The sequence below is a fragment of the Electrona antarctica genome (assembly GCF_951216825.1).
Source record: "Electrona antarctica genome assembly, chromosome: 13".
In the NCBI taxonomy this organism is placed as follows: domain Eukaryota; kingdom Metazoa; phylum Chordata; class Actinopteri; order Myctophiformes; family Myctophidae; genus Electrona; species Electrona antarctica.
The window spans coordinates 14,208,922-14,231,008 of NC_136794.1; positions in this window are offsets into that span (position 1 = coordinate 14,208,922).

Genomic DNA, 22,087 nt, shown 5'->3' on the forward strand with positions numbered 1-22,087 from the left:
CAGAGGGCGCAGCTGTATCACACACAAAAAAATACACACGCACACGCACAAAGGTCTGTGTGTGTGTATGTGTCAGACTGCCACAACAGCTGCGTTCGCTTATATAGGTATCAATTTGGGGGCGCTTGACATGAAAATGTTCGACAACTGATGCACTTACCTCTCTGTTTTACCTCTACTAAACTCCATTTGACACCCCGGCACAACATTCCTCTGGTAAGCACGGCGCCATCCTGATTAGCAAACCAATGACACCACCACCACCCTCGATGTTCATCATCATCTCTCTACCACATTTCCTCAACGCGTGGCAAATTAAATCACTGACACTAATCATCAGAGCCTATAATCTCACACTTCACTGAGCACAGGCAGATGGGTTCAGAACCTGGAGTGTGAGAGGGCTGTCAGCTCAGCAGTCATTCTGCAGTTGGCTGGACATAATGTCAGCTTATTACTACCCCTTATGAACCCGCTGAGAAGTACCAGCCATCAATAAGAGAGGAGACAAACGGGAATGTCAGTGCTGGAGGCAGACACTTCATATGAAGTTTCGGAGAAAGAGAGAGAGAGAGAGAGAGAGAGAGAGAGAGAGAGAGAGAGATAGAAGAGAGAGAGAGAGAGAGAGAGAGAGAGAGAGAGAGATGAAATGTAGATGTTATTTAGACTGATGCCAGGTTAATTTGTTGACCTGGTATATAGTTTGTATAGTTTCAATGTACAGAATACACACAATCTTTTGACATTATACTGCTTAGACTGATGCTAGGTTCTTAGTTTACCTACTGTATGATGATCCTAGATTACTGATGCACTACACTGCGTCTCCATCATGCATGTGCGGTTATTAGTATGAATTTTATGAATTAGGCTTGGGGGTATTATTCTCGCTGGTGTAGCTACAGGGATAAGAGCGCCACAGTTTGACGAGCATAATATCATAATCCTACAGATTATGAAGGAATTAAAACAGAAATACATCTGCTTCATTTACCTCTCACTCCTCCAAACTGGAACACAGAACAGAAAACACTGACATGAACTGTCTGGAACCAGCAGACAACAAAAAAACACACTCCTCTCATGCCCTCACATCACCTCCCCTGTCCTCCCCTCTCATATCCTCCTCTTCTCTCCTGGCCCATCCTCTCTTCTCGCTCTCCTCTCCTCCTCAAGACATTTAAATTGGACCTTAAGGGTAATCTGTCATTTTGGGACCAGGTTGACCAAATACCTGTAGAAGCTTAAAAATCAAACACACCTGAGAACCATGGATACAGTTCAGTTAATTGACTGCGGTCCCCCAGGTCTCCCTCTAGGATTAACCTATATACCAACTGTCTTTGTAGAAAATAGCATATCTACGAGCTCACGAGTCACAACACGTTGCAAGAGATCTGCTATTTTTGCTGAACGTTTCCCCCAGAATAGGGATGCTAGGTTTCAAGTGGTTAAGGTTCAGAAGCCTTTTAAAGTAGGGTTAGGTTTTGGGTTGCTATAACCTGCTAGACTTCATGGGGATAAGGAGGGATCTGAGAAGCTAGAATGGTTGGGTTCTAATTCTCTTCTCTCAGTCCCTCATGTTAAAAGTATGTCACGCAAAATAAATGAGTCAGGGTGGTCATGGGTGCATCCAGACAATACCAGCTGTGTGAAAACTGGTAAACATGATGTTAATAGTTGGTAACTTATACAAAGTATGTCAGTGACTGACAAAAGAGCTGATGACATACAAAGGCGCTTGTGCACACACACACACACACACACACACACACACACACACACACACACACACACACACACACACACACACACACACACACACACACACACACACACACACACACACACACACACACACACACACACACACACACACACACGCTTAAGTGTAAAAATATGATTCACCACTGCCATCTGGTGGTGGACTCAGAGATGAGCTAAAACTAACCCTAACAAGAGCAAAAGCACTTTGCCTACATGGTAAATGGTGCATTTATATAGCGCCTTTATCCAAGGCGCTTTACATAGATTGTGCATTATTCACCCATTCACACACACATTCATACACCAATGGCGGCGGAAACCATGCAAGGCACCAACCAGCACATAAGGAGCAATTCGGGGTTCAGTGTCTTGCTCAAGGACACTTCGACACTAACTCTGGGGGAGCCCGGGTTCAAACTGGCAACCTTGCGGTTACCATCCGGCCACTCTACCCCTGAGCCACTGCCGCCCTGCAAAGGGTGGTGACACAAAAGAGGGTTACTAGGGTGTGGTCACACCTAATCTCAGTTCCCCGAAGTTTTATTTTCCCACCAAACTTTCTCAAACAAACTTCCATTTCGATGGAAATCCGCAAATGGCGGGTTAAAAACAAACCAGTCCCATTGAATCCGTCGCATAGGCACAATTAAAGTTCTTATGGGACATTCTCACAGGGTGAGCATTGTTATGTCAATGGGAGATGCCCAGTACAATCACAGTCTTATGCTGATCACTGGGTGCTGACCAGTACAACCAGTCTTCTACTGTTTATAACTGGGAGCTGACCAGTACAACCACAGTCTTCTACTGTTGGTCAGTGGGAGCTGACCAGTACAACCACAGTCTTCTACTGTCTATAACTGGGAGCTGACCAGTACAACCACAGTCTTCTACTGTTTATAACTGGGAGCTGACCAGTACAACCAGTCTTCTACTGTTGGTCAGTGGGATCTGACCAGTACAACCACAGTCTTCTACTGTTTATAACTGGGAGCTGACCAGTACAACCACAGTCTTCTACTGTTTATAACTGGGAGCTGACCAGTACAACCACAGTCTTCTACTGTTTATAACTGGGAGCTGACCAGTACAACCAGTCTTCTACTGTTGGTCAGTGGGAGCTGACCAGTACAACCACAGTCTTCTACTGTTTATAACTGGGAGCTGACCAGTACAACCACAGTCTTCTACTGTTGGTCAGTGGGAGCTGACCAGTACAACCACAGTCTTCTACTGTTGGTCAGTGGGAGCTGACCAGTACAACCAGTCTTAAAGCGCATTCATAGTCCAGTTGTCGGTGAAGAGGTGACCACCGGAAACTACAACATGACGTCACGCCGCGGTGGTCACCGTTCACACAACACATCTCTCTGTTTTTACTAACACACTGGTCACCTCTTCACCGAAAACTGGACTATGAATGAATAGGCCTTCATCAAAGGAGATCATTTCACATGTTTCTCACAGCTGATCTGGGATTTGAACATTTAACCCACCGGTCAAAAGCCAAGCTTCATCTGACACAGTTTAATCACAACTGCACTGCACTAAGCTTCACATTAAGCTTCTCTCAACTGCAAGTAGAACACTAAAGTACCACAGAATAAGAAGTCCTTCATGCATGTAATGCAAATACAGGTGCACGCACGCACGCACGCACGCACGCACGCACGCACGCACGCACACCAGTTTTAGTAACCATAATATGGATTGGCTATTGTATTAGTCAATAACACTGTGTAATGTGTATATATATTTGGATTGGATACATATTATGAATCCATCAATGTACTTACAGTCAGAGTCTTGTAAAAAGGATAAAACATTTATGTCTTGATCAAATTCTTGTGCTGTGTACAATCACAGTCAGCACAAATCAAGATGCATTTCACAGGAGCTGCAGTTCTCTATTCAACCCAAGAAAATGAAAATGCATCCCCCTGCCAAGAACATCCTTAGAACAAAAGGAGAACAATTATGTAGAACAATGAGTCTGGGGGTCCTTGAAGGCGTTCCAGCGGTCCCCAGCAAAATGAGGAACAGTTTAGACACTTAAGCCCTATTTAAAGTTTTGCCTATTCAAAAATAGCCTATCTACAAGCTCACAATGTGATGTGATGATACACGTTGTGACCTCGTACTGTATCTTGTATGTGGACAAATCTCTTATTGGGCGTCTCTGGCACAAACATGCGACCGTGGCCAAATACATATAAATTTGCGGGTCTTTTATACGAAAATGTTAGAGAACCACTGACATAGAAAAATGTGTTTTTAACAACTGTTGATGTTTTGTGTGTATCGTGTAGCCATCATGGAATGAGTCTTTTAAGGTCATTTCAAGAGTAATGAACTGAACAGCATTTGTCTATGTATGTAGGTGTCTTGATCCAAGGGACTGTCACTGTGCCACATTAGAATAATTCATTATCTCATTGTTGATCAACCTTTTTTTGTCTCATGCAGATCAGTGGTGTGAAGGATGTTTTGAAGTGCAGAAGATCATAGTCAACACATACTGTTTGCTCAGACAGTATGACTATACTGCAGCACATACTGTAGTACAGGAGCCCCCTCTTGTGGCCAAGATTATTAATACATTTCTTTAATTAATTGCCCTGAATTAATAATTTCCCTGCGGATAGTGCTGTTGGATTAGTGTCAGCAGTTTGGTTTCAACCTACTCATTAACACAACCTCAATGTTTTCATGTGTTCTATTTTTAGATTATAGCATGATGGTGGTGATGTTGGATAGCAGGCCACAGGAAAAGACGAGTCAGAGTCTAGATGGTATCCAACACAATATGAAATATAACGGCAGGCCTAATATGCAAAATGTTTATGTGTCTACTTTGTGGAAGCATCCGAACATAGTCTTTCATTCATTCCTTCCATGGTAGAGCAAATACACGTTTCTGCGAGGTATTCATGCTGTACTGTTTTACATAAACTGTTTTGTAGAAATAACATTAATCTTTCCAACATATTCTGCAACATATGAAGAATCTGGTCTAGTAAAGTACATTTGGAAAAACAGGTAAATCACCCTATATTGTAGCCTATACCGAAAATTATGTGCAGCCCTTATTGGATGCATGATAATACTGTATGTATGCCTTGAATCTTACATAATTGCCTGTCTCCGTGCAGATCAATGAGCCATCCATGAATCACTAATGTAATGTCACTCAGATGCTACAGTAGATGTGGATTTGCAGTAACTATGAGGCATTACATGGTTACCATTAGCTGTAATGAGAACATGATTATTATAAACCCTGAATAAACCCTGAGTTTGACGTCACACCGTTTCATTCATTTGATAACTGGCTAACAGCCCTCCCAGATCACCCAAACCGGCATACAGTATACCAGAAATACCCCATAGTTCATGATCTTTTATGTATTTTCATTAATTCATAATTTCATACTACATTTTAATTGACTGTCGTGCAAAAGCAGCAGAAATAGCCAATCTACAAGCTCCAAAATGTGTTGCACTGCTATTTTAAAAATCTATTTTGAAAATGCCCAAAAGAGCGACACCAGGTTGAAAGTGGTTAAGTTTATCTGTGAGTTTTATAAATATGGAACCATTGAAAAGTATTAACAAGAGCTTGTGACAAGAATATTATTAGTCAATACTTTTCATTTGTTCAATATAGGCCAGTAGTTCTCAAACCTTTTCATGCCAAGGACCCCCAAATGGATTTGTATTTGGCCGTGGACCGCCCCCTCTGAAAAGGTATTGTGCCCGGAGCACCCAGAAGAGAAGATTTATGTAAATATTGTCAAAATTATTCAAAATGTACCACGCTGTGAACACTTTTTCAAGGTTTTTCAAAAAATGTTCAAAAATAGCAGATGTACCTACAAGCAAAGACTGTAAAAATGGGACCCAATGCCTCCCTGCTTGGCACTCAGCATCAAAGGGTTGGATTGGGGGTCAAATCTACTAATCAAATGATTCCCGAGCGCGGTGCACGCTGCAGCTCACCGCTCCTTCGCTGCGGCTCAACCGCTCCAAGAGATGGGTCAAATGCGGAGAACAAATTTCACTGCGGTAACGTGTGTGACAAATCGTATGACTTTGACTTTGACTTTGACTCCTGGGGGTCCCTGCCCCCTGAAGGTCCCCGGAACCCACTTTGACAATCAATGCAATGCTGTGTAGAAAACTCATACATTTTCACGTTCAAGGTTTCCACTTCACAGTGATATTATCCACCTATGCTTACACATAACAATTTTAACCTTTTGCTACCTTAATTTAAAGATGGAGTGCCGTGATTTTTGTACTTTTTCCGTTTTGTATGTGTCTATTAGGGCTGGGTATTGCCAACAACCTCACGATCGATACATATCAGGATACAGCGGCCACAATACGATATGAATAATGACCGTGTGTCCTACTAAATTTACCTTTGCAGAGTCCTAGACCACTACTGTAAAAACATGTGACTACTCAGCACAATTCAGGAGCCACTATTGTAAAAAATAAAAACATCTGACTACTACTCAGCACACTTTGATTCTAAAGGTACGTTCAGACTTGAATTGAATGTGTGCGCAAAAGGAGAACATGCTCTATATCGTGTTTTATCTCTAATGAACACAGCACTGCAAATATCCATACACCATTATGCCCAGGGTCTAACTCAGGGGTGTCAAACTCATTTTGGGGCGAGGACCACATTGCGCGAAAGGTGACTTGATGAGGGCCGCGACCAGTTGCAGCTCACGTGCATTGACTTACACAGTTGTCACTTGGCTTTGTTTTCTAGACTGTTTATTGACATAAATTGACTTTATTTGTATTACAGTTGTAGGCTACAAGACATTGTTCCACACCTGGGCAGAGACAAAGCCGTCTACAGCAGGGCCGTTAGCGGGGTAGGTGGGGGAGAGTGAGTAGCAGCGTTGTTTCCTTTTTGAAAATCATGTCGAGGGCCGCATTGGACCTCTCCCTGGGCCGCATGTGGCCCACGGATCACCAGTTTGACACCCCTGGTCTAACTACTTTAAATTCATAAAACTCTGTACAACAATAATAAAGTACTAGTCCATACCCGTTTGCAGTATACGGTGACATCACACAATATGTATTATATTGCCTATATAGGCAATATAATACATATACTGTAATCCTCCCCAGGATTGCATACCGTATCTGAAAACTTACAAATAATTACTAGTTACTTTGCAGATGTGGATTTTTAGTCCCCAAAAATACATCAAAATACAAAGGTAAGCTGGTGAAGAAATGTTTGCCTCAGGCTAGGCTAACGGCCTTGCTAGGCTCCCAGCCTTTGGGTGAGGAACACCCAAAATAGCTTCCATGTTTAGATTTAGGAGGGGAAAGTAGTGCAGTGTAAACAGTGAAATTAAATGTCTTCCTTTGGGCGGGGGTAAATTGGTATAATCAAGGCAGCCGTGCAGCCTGAGGCATTGATGTTGGAGAGAATTAGGACAGGGGAGCGTGCTCCATCCAGGCCCCGTGGGCATTCAACGAGTACATACTCACATCCTGCTGATAAACACACAGCTCCATCATTAGCTGTAACACACAATGGGGGAAATAAGTTGTGAAGTAAACTTTTGTGCATCTGTGTATGTACAGTATTGTAATTTATTTTATTTTTTATCAGTGGGTCTGCAGGATGCTAGCCATCTATGAGTGGGTCGGTGTTGATTACTTGTATGTTATTTTTTTAATATGGAAGTGGAAGTCAATGGGGCTCTGATGGGGCTGAAACATTGCCCACATTTTGAGTAATATGTCATAGATATGCCACGTCACAGATTACTGACATCACAGGCAGGCATGAGTCACGCTGTTTCCATGAGCATACCGAGAGCATACCCACATGTGTGTGTGTGTGTGTGAGAGAAAGAGAGGGAGAGAGAGAGCCTATAACTAACCAACTACTAATACTGTAACTAACAAATCACTCAAGCACTTAGCCTGGCTCCAGCCGTGAATCGCTAGCCACGCCCAGTAATAAAATTAATACAAATGTTCTGGCGATTCAGTGACACGACTCGATTCAGACTCAGGCTATCTCCCACTCATTCATCCACTCAATCGTTATCTCAGTCACTTGGGATTCGGAATGTTCCCGGTTCGATCCCTGGCTCAGTGGCAAAGTGTCCTTGAGCAAGACACTGAACCCCAACTGCTCCTGATGAGCAGGTTGGTGCTTTGCATGGTTGCCTCCACGGTCTGTGTATGAATGAGTGGATGTAATAGACGCTTTGGGAAAAGGTGCTATATTAATGCAACATTTAATGTGTTGACAGCTGTCTCGTGGGATGCATGACATAACAACACACTGGACCGCTGTTAAAAAAAACAGCTAACTAACTAAATAACTAACTAATGAAATTGCTTGCTTGCTTATTCACTCACCCATCTAACATCCAACTGATCTATTCAATGTCATTCTGTGAATCTGTGAAAGTATTGTTCCTCTTTAAGCATCATCCTTCATTGTTTCACTACAGAAATAGTCTTTAGATGGGATATATTTAGTACAGTTATATTTATCAAGGTGCAGACAACGCATTACGAGTTAAAACAAATCCTGCCGGGCTCTGAAGTAGAGCTGTTTGTCCAATATTTGTGTTATTTTAAACATGCATCCATCTATCTATCCATCCATCCATCCATCCATCCATCCATCCATCCATCCATCCATCTATCAATCAATCAATCAACACATGCAATTTACAACACTGCTTCAGTAAAACAACTTGATCTTCTCTTCAGAAGCTCCACTAGAGCAGTAGGGGTTAAAGCTGCAATCCATAAGCTTCATGTCCAGCTCTCCCAACGGAGAGAGATATAATTACAACTGTAACACATCCGGGTCTCCCGCATGCGAGACTAAACATCTACCACTCAAACAAGAGGGAATATCCTCCCTTGGCCAGGAGAGTTATTTATGTAATATGTTATCAACAAGGTGTCCGACTCCTACCTGACACCAGCGTGTAAATCACTCTCCACCCTCACCTGACTGACATCAAAACATGGATGCAATCATGCAAACTTCTTAAAACTCGTTCTGCAATAAATCTGAAATCCTAATCTTTGGCCCAGACTCCCTCACCCACTCCCCTCATGACTGCTCCCTCAACAGTGATGGTTCCATTGTCACCCCCTCCAGCCAAGTCTGCAATCTTGGTGTTATTGATTGATTATATACATTATTAGTTCGAAAGGTAAACAGCACGTGGTACATTAGATCTAAATACAGTATGTATTCAATTCACCACCCTCTTTTTCCAGTACCATGTCAACCAGATCACAAACACTGCCTTTTTACACCTTCATAATCATAACATCGCCCGCCTTTATCTCAACTTATCACACAATGCTGCTGAGACACTCATTCATGCCTTCATCACATCATGACTCGACTACTGCTACGTATATCTCACGTAGCCAGACAACTATTCCACAATCTCTGAATGCTATATGACGGAAGCATTTGAAACAGTCTGGCAACGGGAGACTACTTTCTATATGATAATAATAACAAATCGTTAACCAGGCAACGAAGATCTTTGACGTCGCTTTTTTGACATCAAGAGATGATAGAGCAGATCATAAAATTCATTCATTGGGAGATCTAAAGGTCAGAGGTCCTTTGACGATTGACTTTGAGGTTCAGTTTTTCACCGTTTCCCACAACCCTCTACCATATTGCCGAATTTTGTGGAAAACTACAGCACAGAATTGCCAAAACTGTGCCCCCTCCTATATATGCACCAAGTCTCTGTCTGTATGTGTGTAATCCACATAACTCGAGAACCCACAGACTTCAAATTCGACATGCGCGTTCCACACCACCGCAGGGGGTGCAGTAGCTGGTGACGGGTCTGTCGGCCACAAAAGCCTCTGCCCGGGCTCTGGACAGGGCCTGCCCAAAGTGCCCATGGTCCATATACTGTATGGAGCTGGCCTGTTCTGACATCTGCATATACTCTATATTTGGGCATGCCTGACAAAGAACTCCCCGGGCTCAGGGCCCCTGCCCAAGGTCCATATATGGAGCTGGCCTCTGCCCTGGCTCTGGACAGGGCCCCTGTTCAGGGTCCATAATATGGACACAACACTCCATATTTGGGCATGCCTGACACAGCACTCCATAAGCTGGCCTGTTCTGATATCTGGACAGAGCCAGACCCCCTCGAGCTCCCTCAGGTTGGGTGATGTCAACCTCCTGGACATCCCCAAAACAAAGAGCTCCCTCAGTTTGGGTGATGTCAACCTCCTGGACATCCCCAAAACAAAGAGCTCCATCAGGTTGGGTGATGTCAACCTCCTGGACATCCCCAAAACAAAGAGCTCCCTCAGGTTGGGTGATGTCAACCTCCTGGACATCCCCAAAACAAAGAGCTCCCTCAGGTTGGGTGATGTCAACCTCCTGGACATCCCCAAAACAAAGAGCTCCCTCAGGTTGGGTGATGTCAACCTCCTGGACATCCCCAAAACAAAGAGCTCCCTCAGGTTGGGTGATGTCAACCTCCTGGACATCCCCAAAACAAAGAAATTAACCTGGGGTGACACAGCCTTCTCATTTGCCGCCCTCTCCCTATGCAAGTCACTCCCAGCTCACATCAACATTTAAAACCACATTCAAAACCCACCTTTTCAGGCTTGCATTCCAATACCTAATTCTAATACCCCTTTTCCACCAACAGTTTTCTGTAGTTCAGTAGTTGTTAAACTTTTATCTAGTGTTTTAATAAAGTAAATTATGTTTCTGTAAAGTGACTTTGAGTACTTACAACAATGCTATATAAATTGCATTTATGTATATATGTAATTGCACGGGAATATCATTACTCACTTTCCTCAAAGCAGATTCAAACCAGCAACCATCCATCAGTCCATTCTAAACCACTCTGTATCCTTGAGGCTACAGTTGCACAATGGTCATATCCAGTCTCCCAATCAATTGCATTAGACATTCTGCTTCATGGAGTGGATATAGTCACAGACAATATCTATTTACTTGCCCTAAGCTACTGTACATCCACTACTGTTTAAAGGCCCATATACTGTGCATTAAGGTCAGGTCAGCCATGTTACAATGTTCTGCTACTGAATTATTGGATGGGCACATTTCTGAGGCATTCAACTAGGGTTGAATTTGTTAGGGAGAGATGATTTTGCCTCTGATTTTAATATCCCCCCTATGGTCATTCATTTTTATGGCCGGTGGGGACAGATGTTTTAAATAATACATGCAATTTCTTTTGGGAAATGTAGACTGTTTTCTTTTCTATTTTACAAAATCAAACCCTGCCGCAAACACTCTAATCTAGGGATTACAAGTCTAAACTGATTCAAACTGATTCTCAAGTTGGCTCTGATTTAAACAAGTGGTTCTCAAATTGATACATAATGTATTAGGGCCATGGACCCCCATGTACGCCAGTGACCCCCATAAAATGATGGTTGTTGTTAGATTAGCTTTAGCATTAACTATGCTGTAGTTGGGGAGATAACATGGAGAGAGTGAAACCTGTTAACCTGATCTGAATAGTAATTCTTTACCATATTTTCTCAGAGGGTAGAATCATTGCCTCTAGTTGACCCTGCATGTCTCAACTTGTAGATAAGAATCCCTGGCTGGTAGAAAACAAAAACCAGCTGGAGCATCTGGCTTTTTAATTTGAATCTTTTAATTCTTCTAACAAGGGATTCCTCTTTCTCTTCTAAGAGCACTGGGCCACCGGCTGAATTGCACAGTGCCTCTATGACCCCTTCTGTGGCCACAGCAGAAACAAAGAATAAGTCAACATAAAAGCAGATGTACATCTATTTTCCTTTCTTGGATTTGTTCTTTCGCAAATAAGATTTGAGCTCCTTGCCTTCAAATATTTAGCCATCTACACTCTACAGCATGGTTGAATGGTTGACTTTGTAGCATACACACCAGACCTAAGTTGCATAAATTAACTGAAAAGGTTAAATGCATGGTTAAATAAAAACAATGGTAAGAAGGTACACTGGGCCTGGATGCCAAGGCATTCAATATGGTCATCAGTGTTGAAACTTGAAAGCAGCATTGAGGTCCAATAAAATTAAGATGTACAACAGTAGCGGCAGCAGGATTGACATTTATGGTGGGCACGCAAAAGTAACAGGTGGGTGGACTGTGGACACTGCAATGTGGTGGCTAGCTTGCAATAAAAAAGAACAATGAGATAAAAAAAAACTAAACAACTCGCCTATACTGCAACAGATGACCAAAAGCCACACCAGTGTTGGCAATTCAATACAAACTAGAAAAAGTGCCCTTCTGGGCACAGGTCTCCACCAGGAGGATAGGACTGTGTGAGATGTTTGGCAAAATGTTTAGGAGTAATATAAACAGGTTTTTTTGTTTGTTTGTTTTTTGCAACAATGTTCTTCATTTTGTTGAGGAAATGCAGAGCCAGATCACTCATAGCATCTCTGAGGATAGAATTCTGGATGTGCAGCATTTTGAACGAAACGGGCCACTCCTGAAAACTTTGGAAGGCAATGTTTGCCAATCAGTGTAGAATCTGAGAAATCCAACAGACTCGTCTTGATCACATGACTACAGAGATCATGTGTACCGATTTGCGTGAGATTTGGATGAAATCTGTACAACTAACATAAGCAATGTGAAATCGGCCTCATGGTGGCGCTATAACCGGCAGATGTGGAGGGATGCAGAGACAATGTTTTTCCATGGCCTCTAGGGAGTGCGCATACATAAGTTGTATACAGATTGATGCAGTTATAGCTAAAAACAGGAATTGGCCTGTTATAGCGCCACCATGAGGCTGATTTGGAAAAAAATGAGTGGCATGACGTCCTCGGCCTAGTGGAAATGTGCGTGTAAAATTTCACGGAAATTGCACACTGTGTTTGTGTTGTGGCATTTTGTTCGAAACTGACCAATCATGTGAGCTTTGGAAGCCAATATTAGCCAATCAGGATGGAAGATGGGAAATGGTGCAGATCCGTGTTGATCACATGACTATGGAGATAGTGTATACCGAATTGTGTGATGTATGGATAAAATGTGTACGAGTAATCTACAGAAATGTGTTTTGCCTAAATCGGCCTCATGGTGGCGCTATAACAGGCCGTTGAAGAATATTTGGGGCAGAGGTTCGTCGTTGGCATCCAGGGAGTGTGTGTGCAAAGTTTGGCATGGATCGGGCCAACGGTGGCGGAGATTAGCTGGTAACGGACGGACGGAAGGAAGGAAGGAAGGGCGGACGGACGGACGGACGGACGGAGTGCAAAACATACTCTCTCTCCCCATGCCTTCGGCCTGGTGGAGACAACAATGATTCATTCAATATAATATGCAACATTTGCCATGTTTGTTGGAAATTATTCTTTGTCAACTCACCACCCTAGTGGCACCAAAGATAGCATTCACCCCTGTATGTGACCTGACGTGCATGTGTGTGTGTGTTACAGAATGGACTCACGCATCTCTGTATACAATCAAACATCTTACAGACAATTAGAGAATTGCCTGTCTAGTGTCACATACTAGAAGTAGGCTATGAGATACTGGGCTTTACACATTTCCGTTTCTACTTTTCAAACTAACATTAAAATCAACATAACAGTGTAGCCCCCTTTCCGCGTATATGAAAAGACAAAATAACAAACAGAGCATGGTGAATGTTAATTGGTAACTGTTAACTGTTTTCTCCATAAATGGCTGAAAATGTGGGAGAGATTTAGCCTGGCTCCAGCCCTGAATCGCTACCATTCAAATAAATGTCCTGGCGATTCACGTCTGGTGACGCTGCCTACGGCTGCTTCAGTCTCGATCGAAAATCCGATCGCAGCAGATGATTGGCCATCAGCACCGTCACTCAACAGCGTCAAACAACAAACATGGCTGCCCTCACTGCGGTAACTCGCGACCGTATCAATCTGGCTATTAAATCGATCTATGATAAATAGTTTCTTTACAGTAACGGCAGGTCCCCGGGTGGTCCGCGGAACGAACGTGGCCAGGACCCCCAAGAACGTGCCCAGGGTGCCGGGCCGATTCCGTCGAGCCTCCCCGTGTCCAAAACCGTGGAGAAATCACAGAGTTACCATGTGGGGGTCACCGGGGGGTCCCCGGAACAAACGTGCCCAGGGCTCGTACTGTAGTGTAGTCTGTGCCACTTTACGCTGTGCTGTACTCTACTGTACTCTACTGGCCACTTTAGGGTGTGGGTCCATGCTGGGACACTACGTACACATACATACATACACACATAGCTGCGTAATGGACCATGTGGACAGGAGGAGCCGGGATTCGAACTGCCGAAGCACGGATCATCGGTCGACCTGCTCTACCTCCTGAACCACAGCCGCCCCACCCCCGGTAGGTTATTAGAAATAATTTTCTGCAATGTCCCGCCCCATAATTGCATACTGGCCCCTGCTTGGTTATAGCCTGGTTCGATTGTATTCACAACCTTATTCTTTTGGTCATGACCCACACTTCATGACCATAGGTGAGAGTAGGAACGAAGATTGCTCAGTAAACAGAGAGCTTTGCCTTCTGGCTCAGCTCTGTTTTCGTCACAACAGTGCGGTACAGCGACTGCAATACCGCACCTGCCGCTCCGATTCCCCGGCTGATCTCCTTCTCTGTCCTCCCATCACTTGTGAACAAGACCCCCAAGAAACTCCTTCACCTGGGGTAATATTTAATTCCCGACTTGGACTGCACAATCCATCGGTTTCCTGCTGAGAACCATGGCCTCAGATTTGGAGATGCTGATCCTAATCCCAGCCGCCGCGTACACTCAACTGCAAACCGGTCTAGTGAGAGCTGAAGGTCTTGGACCGATGGTTCCATCAGGACCACATCATCTGCAAAAAGCAGTGAAGCAACCCTTAGCTCACCGAGCCGTATACCCTCTCCGCCACGACTACACCTCGAGATCCTGTCCATGAAAATCACAAACAGGATAGGTGACAATGAGCAGTCCTGGTGGAGGCCAACCCCCACCGGAAACAAATTCGGCTTACTCCCGAGCACACGGACACAGCTCTTGCTTTGGGTGTACAGACTATGTGCAATACGCACAATAAGCTGCAATACCGCTGGGTGACCTATTCACACTGAGCACTATAACTATAACTGCAGCCAGCCATCGGTGTTGTTGAGCAACCTGCACCGCTCAGATCACACGGGTGTGATTTTTCTTATTGCTTGGCCCAGTCTTATCGCTACTTGCAGCTATATTTGACACTTGTTTATGTGGCTGCAGGTGTAAGTGAGATTTAAAATAATCTCTACAAACGAGATGTACTGTAACTAAGAAGAAAGCAGTAATAGATCAAATGATCCTGATAAACACATATGGGCCTTGGGGTAATTCAAATCATGGGTGCATTATAAGTCCAACTACATAATGCATGAGTTGGGGAGCAGAAGGTGAGAGGAAAATGAATAAAATGATTCATTTCATATATCCCATTTCTCCAAAGTGTTTTACAATGTGCGTTACACTCACCCATTCACATACTGACAGCAGAGGAAACAATGCAAGGCACCAACGTACTCATTGGAAATTTGGAAGCAGTTAGGGGTTCAGTGTCTTGCTCAAGGATACTACAATAAGCTGCCAAGAGTACCCGGGGATTGAACCAGGAACCTTCCGATTCCAAGAGAGCTGCTCTTCCTCCTGAGCCACTACTGCACCTGGGAAAGCGTGATGCCGTGAGTGTAGCCATAGAAATGTTTCATGAGGATAAAATAAGGAGTGCTGAGCATATATTCTCAGTTATATAAGCTCAGTCATGCTTCATTAAGTGGTTGCATTACACAGTAAGACAGGCTGCTGACAGCGACACTGCATCTGAAGTTCACAACATTAGACCTGCATCTAATTACGGTTTGAAATAAGTGGGGTTTTGCCCTTTACTGACCTATTGATCCACTGTCCATCAGCTGACGGCTGCATTTTGTATGTTAATCTACTAATCAAGTGATGGTGCTACTGTCAGTTACATTTATGTAGATGTAAAATTATGAATTGAAAAATGGATCGACAAGAAATGAATCAGATATCATCGATTTAGTAATGTGTCATGTTTACAACTTAACCAAAATGCGAATGCTTGTGTTTGTTGAATATTAGCAAAAAACAGACTGTGGGCCCGGGCCGCCGGTGTGGTGGTCCGGGCACTCTAGGCAGCAATCTATCAATAAGGGCATAAAAGCCCAAAACTAATCTTAAAAAAAATATATGTGTGTGATATGTGTGTGAACACATATTTGTTTCTGTATAGTAAGTAGCTTGTTATGAGCATGTACACCACCATTCAGTGTATGGTCTCAGTTGAACTTGAAACCCATTGATTTGACTAAATCAATGGTTTTTGATAGTAAGAGAGGGACCACCATCCTGACTAAGAATGAACCTGAGGACCACTGTTGTGTCTGGTAAGGATATGGGCTAAGATGGTTTTCTTTCCTTGAGTTGCACAGAGGCTGTCTAATTGCCCTGTACTTATTCTTCAGGTACTGTATGTCAGTGTGAAAAAACACCCTCACAGTGTGTGTAGTTGTAAAGGGTAAATAAATAATACATTGCTGTTCTTGTAAACTTCTAGAGAATTCTGCCTGACAACTCAACCAGAACAAGCCTCCTCAAATGAACACTGATAATGATAATGTATTTAAAGCCACTGCATGTCCTCCTTACTCCAACAACAACAACAACAACAACAACAAAATACCTATATACACACTACTGAATGCAAGACTAGGTATCACATGCAATGCCTTCACAGACCACAAGTGGACTGACAGACCACCTGTTGACAACCCCTGGTCTAACCATAAATTAATCTAAAGGTATCCTTACAAATCAGGAGTGTGACAAATAAACGATGTGAAAATGTGTCACAAATATTTCACATCAAACTATTCATTTGGTTATGCCTCATTCATACAGGTTGATTATTTAATTCAACGTAACAAAATCCACCTTGTTTCAAAACATAATTCATTTACATAAAATTAACAACTTGTTGTATTCACGTTCTGTGTGGAACTGTGGATGTACTCAGTCATGACAGAACTGCAGTTTAATGTGTGAATTAGTCACCAAAATAAACGCTCCTGATGTTTACGGAGCATATCCCTTATCTTTATCTAAATTACAATAATCAAATGAATTCTCTCCAGCTCTTTACTAAACAGAAAATACATTTTCAGATGTCTTGCCAATTTCATCCAATCAGGATATTTTGTTTTTTGTATCAGCTTCCCCCTTTTTTTTTTGCATTCCAGTTTTAATGCCTGCTCATTGTTTAGTTGTTTGTTCAGTCAGATTCAGTAGGATACAATGCAGTGACAATGCAGAAATGGGTGTCGGGAGGAACCAATTGGCAAAACGACTAAATTGGGGAGAAAAAGGTCTTGTATTCTTTATTTGGGTTAGAAATAAGTTTATTATTAGGCATAGTTTTACTGGGGTTAAGTTTAGGTATAGGGTTAGGTTTAAGCATAGTTTTACTGAGGTTAAGGTTAGGAATAAGGTTAGGTTTAACCGTTTAACCATTGGTTACTTTAGGAATACCAGGCCGCGCAGTTCCGCCGGCTGTACGCCCGGGGCGAGTTGGTAAAGGGCCGACTCGTCTGGTATTTTTTAATGGTACTCCAACATTCAACCCCTAATACCATTACTATTGCAATTTATTTTGGGTAAAATCTTAGATTGACTGGCCTATCATCCAGGTCTTGCCCGTCTACCCTCATCTGCTCCATCATAGCCTGTGTATCTTCACTGTCGGGAGAAACCTTGCATCTCCATACAAAAGTAGCAACAATAGCAGGGCATAATGACATGCCCGAAATATGGTCACCAGCTTGAAAGTATGTTTGTCTGTGGGTTTTGTAAATAGTGAACCAATGAAAAGTATTAACAAGAACTTTTTAAATGTTATGAAGATTTAAAGTAAAGTATAATACAGATCCTAAGCAGAACATAGATGTATGGACTCAAACATTTAACACGCGCACGTGCACACGTCTTGTGTTTTCAAAATATACATAAACTCCCGTTAGGTATTTATTCTGTTAAGTGCCTGGTAATATAATGTAAACAAAGGTGCCAATAAACTCATTGCAGAGAGGGAAAGCATCTCATATTCACACACACACACACACACACACACACACACACACACACACACACACACACACACACACACACACACACACACACACACACACACACACACACACACACACACACACACACACACACAGATGGAGTAGAGAGGAGTTGTTCCTCACAGTACACAGACAATCTCTCTCTCTTTCTCAACCCTCCCACCCAGCTTGATATTAACAGCATGTCCATCATACTTTACCTTGCTCTGTCACTTCCTCCTGTGTGTGTCCACTGAGAGTGAGAGGCTTCAGTCTGGGCTGCAGCACACTGTGTGGTCACCGCTGGGTTGCACAGCATGCATGGTCTGCCCAACATCCACTACTACAACACAGCGCCAGCCGCGACAACTCCTCAGCCCACAACACGGACTCCGTGAAGTGGGTCAGTGATGACAGAGGCAGGCCCACGAGAAACCTGGCATCCAGGCATGACTGCACCTTCTCGCTGCAGCTTGCCGCTATCCACACAAGGAATTCCACTGGTACCCGATGGGAAACAAATCCATGAGGCTGTTAAACAATGATGGAGGAGAGAGGAGTTGCCTCCTAGTAAAAGATGAAACGGCACACAGCGAGCATCACTGTCTCAGTCAACGACTCTCTCCTTCCTTCTCTCTCTGCCTGATTCACTGCTCTATCGCTCTATTTCTGTCTTTTCCTCTCATGCTCACTCATACTTCCAGCTCATTGCTCTCTCTCTCTCTCTCTCTCTCTCTCCCCCCCCCCCCCCCCCCCCCTCTCTCTCTCTCTCTCTTTCAGCCCCCGTGCCCTGCAGTGGATGTTAACATGTGTTCAGGGTGGGGGATGGGCTGACTGCTGACTTCATAGGTGGCACACAGTAGCACTCTGCTTCCTGCACAGAGGGTTCAAGATGCCACTGACTGCATCAGCGTGTGTTTGGGGACGCCGCAGTGTGCCACTCTGCCAGGGCAGAAAACCACAGCAGCTGAGCTCACAGAATGTCAGGTGGCCTCATTTCCCCCACTGAATTATTATTTTTTATTTAATGAAAAACTGTACGCCATCTCGACCAATGGCGGATCGTTTTGAATTATGTGACAAACGATCTCAACAAATGGGGGGGCTCCTAAGAGGAAGAGGGGGGTGGGGGTGAATTGTGACAATGCGATGTGGCGTGTGATGACGCATTACCATGATAAAATCACTGTCAGCTTACTATCCAAAGCACTGCCGATTTGGGGGGGGCTTACGAGGGTGTTTTTTCTGATCCAGATTAACACTTCCACCTGCCGTGAAGGAGGGAAGATTGGAGACACAAACAGAGAGGGAGGCAGAGATGAAGGGGATGGAGACAGACGGAGAGAGAGACATCATAGAGAGAGACAATAGAGAATCAAGAGAAGAACAGAGAGAGAGAGAGAGAGAGAGAGAGAGAGAGAGAGAGGAGGGGGCTGAAAGCAGTGGAGAAGGAGAGCAGGGAGGAGGAATTGAAAAGAATGAATATAAAAAGGAGAGAGATGAGCACAAGAGAAAGGATGAAAAGGGGAGCAGGAGGAAATGAGAAAGCAGAAAGAGAGCAAAGGACAGAAAGAGAGGGATATGTTTGTAGTATTTATAGAAGGAATAAGCTCCTCTATTTCTGGTACCGTGTCACATGACCTCCATGCAGGCTGAGACATATCAAATGAATATCATGTCATTATCACTGATCTGCACAAATACGATGATTTATCATTCAAAGGAAATTTTGAAAGCTTCCGAGAGATTTAAGACAAGCGGTAGTTGTTATGAAGGCTGCCGATGAAATTAATACTACAAATTAAGCTTTGTTTTTTGTTTTTCTTGAAAATCTTTGTTGGAGGGGGACAGTTAATCAAGGAAATTAAGTATTTAACAATCATTAGAGCAATTAGCCGGAGCCACTTGACCAACAAGGTTAACTGAGACGGAGTGGATGAGGAGAAAGAGGGAGGGGGGGTAGTCAGGGAGTCGGAGAGAGACACAGAGAGAGAGACAGACAGACAGAGAGAGATGAGGAGAAAAAGATGGGGAAAAGAGTGGGAGGGAGGAAGAGAGAAGGGTTAGAGAGAGAGAGAGAGAGAGAGAGAGAGAGAGAGAGAGAGAGAGAGAGAGGGGTGGGGGGGAGGAGTGGTGTGGAAAAGAAAGGGAGGGGATCTTTTGGGAATTGAATTGTGTTATTTATAGTTTTATTACCAGGGAAATAAAAACTAAAATGGCATAATTGCTTGTCTACATGCCAAGAGAAGACTCACAGCAAGCTTTTACATACTGAAGGAAAATGGTTCAGAATTTGCACCAACAATGTGAAACAAAAGTCATAAAAGATGAAAGAAGATCCACACACTGTAGCTCCATGTATTGTCATCTCTCCAACAGCAGTGATGGTTTGAGCTAATGCATGTTAATGCTCTCCATCAGGCTGTTTTAAATGTCTTCACATGGATAGCAAAATCTGAAAAGATTTTACCTCATGGGGAATTTGTTCTGGTTCCCAGAAATGACAGGGGTCAGTTTAGTCAGAGTTGCAATTAGAAAAATATTCTGGTTGGGGTTTAGATTAGGATTAGAGGGTTGGGGTTTGGGGCCTCGTTTTAAAAGGTTGGGTGAGGTGAGAGTTGGTCCGGTAATGAAACATTGCTTTTGAAATGTCAACAAAGATACTAAGATGATTGTGTGTGTGTGTGTGTGTGTGTGTGTGTGTGTTGGGAGCAGGTCACCCCTGGGCAAATGCTGTGACCTAGATTAGGGCCTGATGCTCCCTAGCCTGGCAGGCTGTGTGTGTGTGTGTGCGTGTGTGTGTCATACATGAAATGTGCATGAATCTCTGAGAGAGAGAGAGAGAGAGAGAGAGAGAGAGATGGGTGGGAATGGAAGTGGAATGGATAGAGTGGAGAGCGTGCACGTGTGTGTGTGTGTGTGTGTGTGTGTGTGTGTGTGTGTGTGCCCCAGCTGGATCAGGTACGAAGAGCTGAACAGAGGAAGCAACAAGATGAACAAACCAATGCTAATGCTGACTACACAGCATCTGCCTCACAACACACATCAAACAAACCCACACACAAAAAACACAACGTTTAAACAACATTATCCAGATCACAGCAAATTCACTCAGATATAAAAAGTAGGCAAGAAAAATCTCTTCTGCCAGCTTATCCACTTAAACCCTGTTCCCAGTGTTCCCCCAGGGCTCTACACTAGGTCTGCTCCTTTCCCCCTTCAACATCAAATCTCTTCGCCCAAGTAGCAGATCCTCAAGCTCACAACGCGTCACAATGTGTTACGTGGCGCGCTGTGAGCTGGTAGAACTGCCATTTTTGCTGAATATTCACCCCAGAATAGGGATAGGGGGACGCTAGGTTTCATGTAGTTAACGTGAATAGCATTCACACTCTCTATTTAGAGACGGTTCTGAACGTCATTATGACCTTTTCCATTACCGTGAACCACACTACACTACATCTCTATTGTCCAAGATAGCATCAGCTCATGTATACACTTTAGCTTTCAAATCCATACAACCTTACAATATGGACAGACTCCTTTTCAGTGTATTATACTGTGCTTATGTAAGACATGACTAGAATCATCTCGCCCCAGTTCCACCGTCCCGTCCCCAGGCCAAATTCCCCTGCATGTCATATAACGGTTACTGTGCCACACAATTTACACTTTGTATAGACAGTACAATAAGCCATGCTCTGACCGCCAGGCAGAAGCAATTGAGCCATTATGTGGGTAATAAATAAATACATAGATATTTTTTGGTTTCTTGTTATGTAAATGTTATTTAGACATTATGCTCATGTTCATCGTTTACCTGTTATTCTAGTTTCAATGTACATTACAGATTGTTATTTGATTAGCATACTATTTAGACAGATGCTGGTTTCATGGTTTACCTGCCTGGTATCCTAGTTTTCTTGAGGCCCTACACTGTCTCTCTGCATGCAATCTGTGATTATTAACCAAACCTTGCTTACTGTATGACGCTCTGGATGAGAGCTTATGCCTACATTGTAAAATGATTTAATTGAATACCGGTAGTTTAATTTAAAGTGATTGGTCATGCTAATAAGAACACATTCACTTTGATTCCCCATAACAAAATGTGCTCCTCAAAATGCTGCTGTAGATAACCCT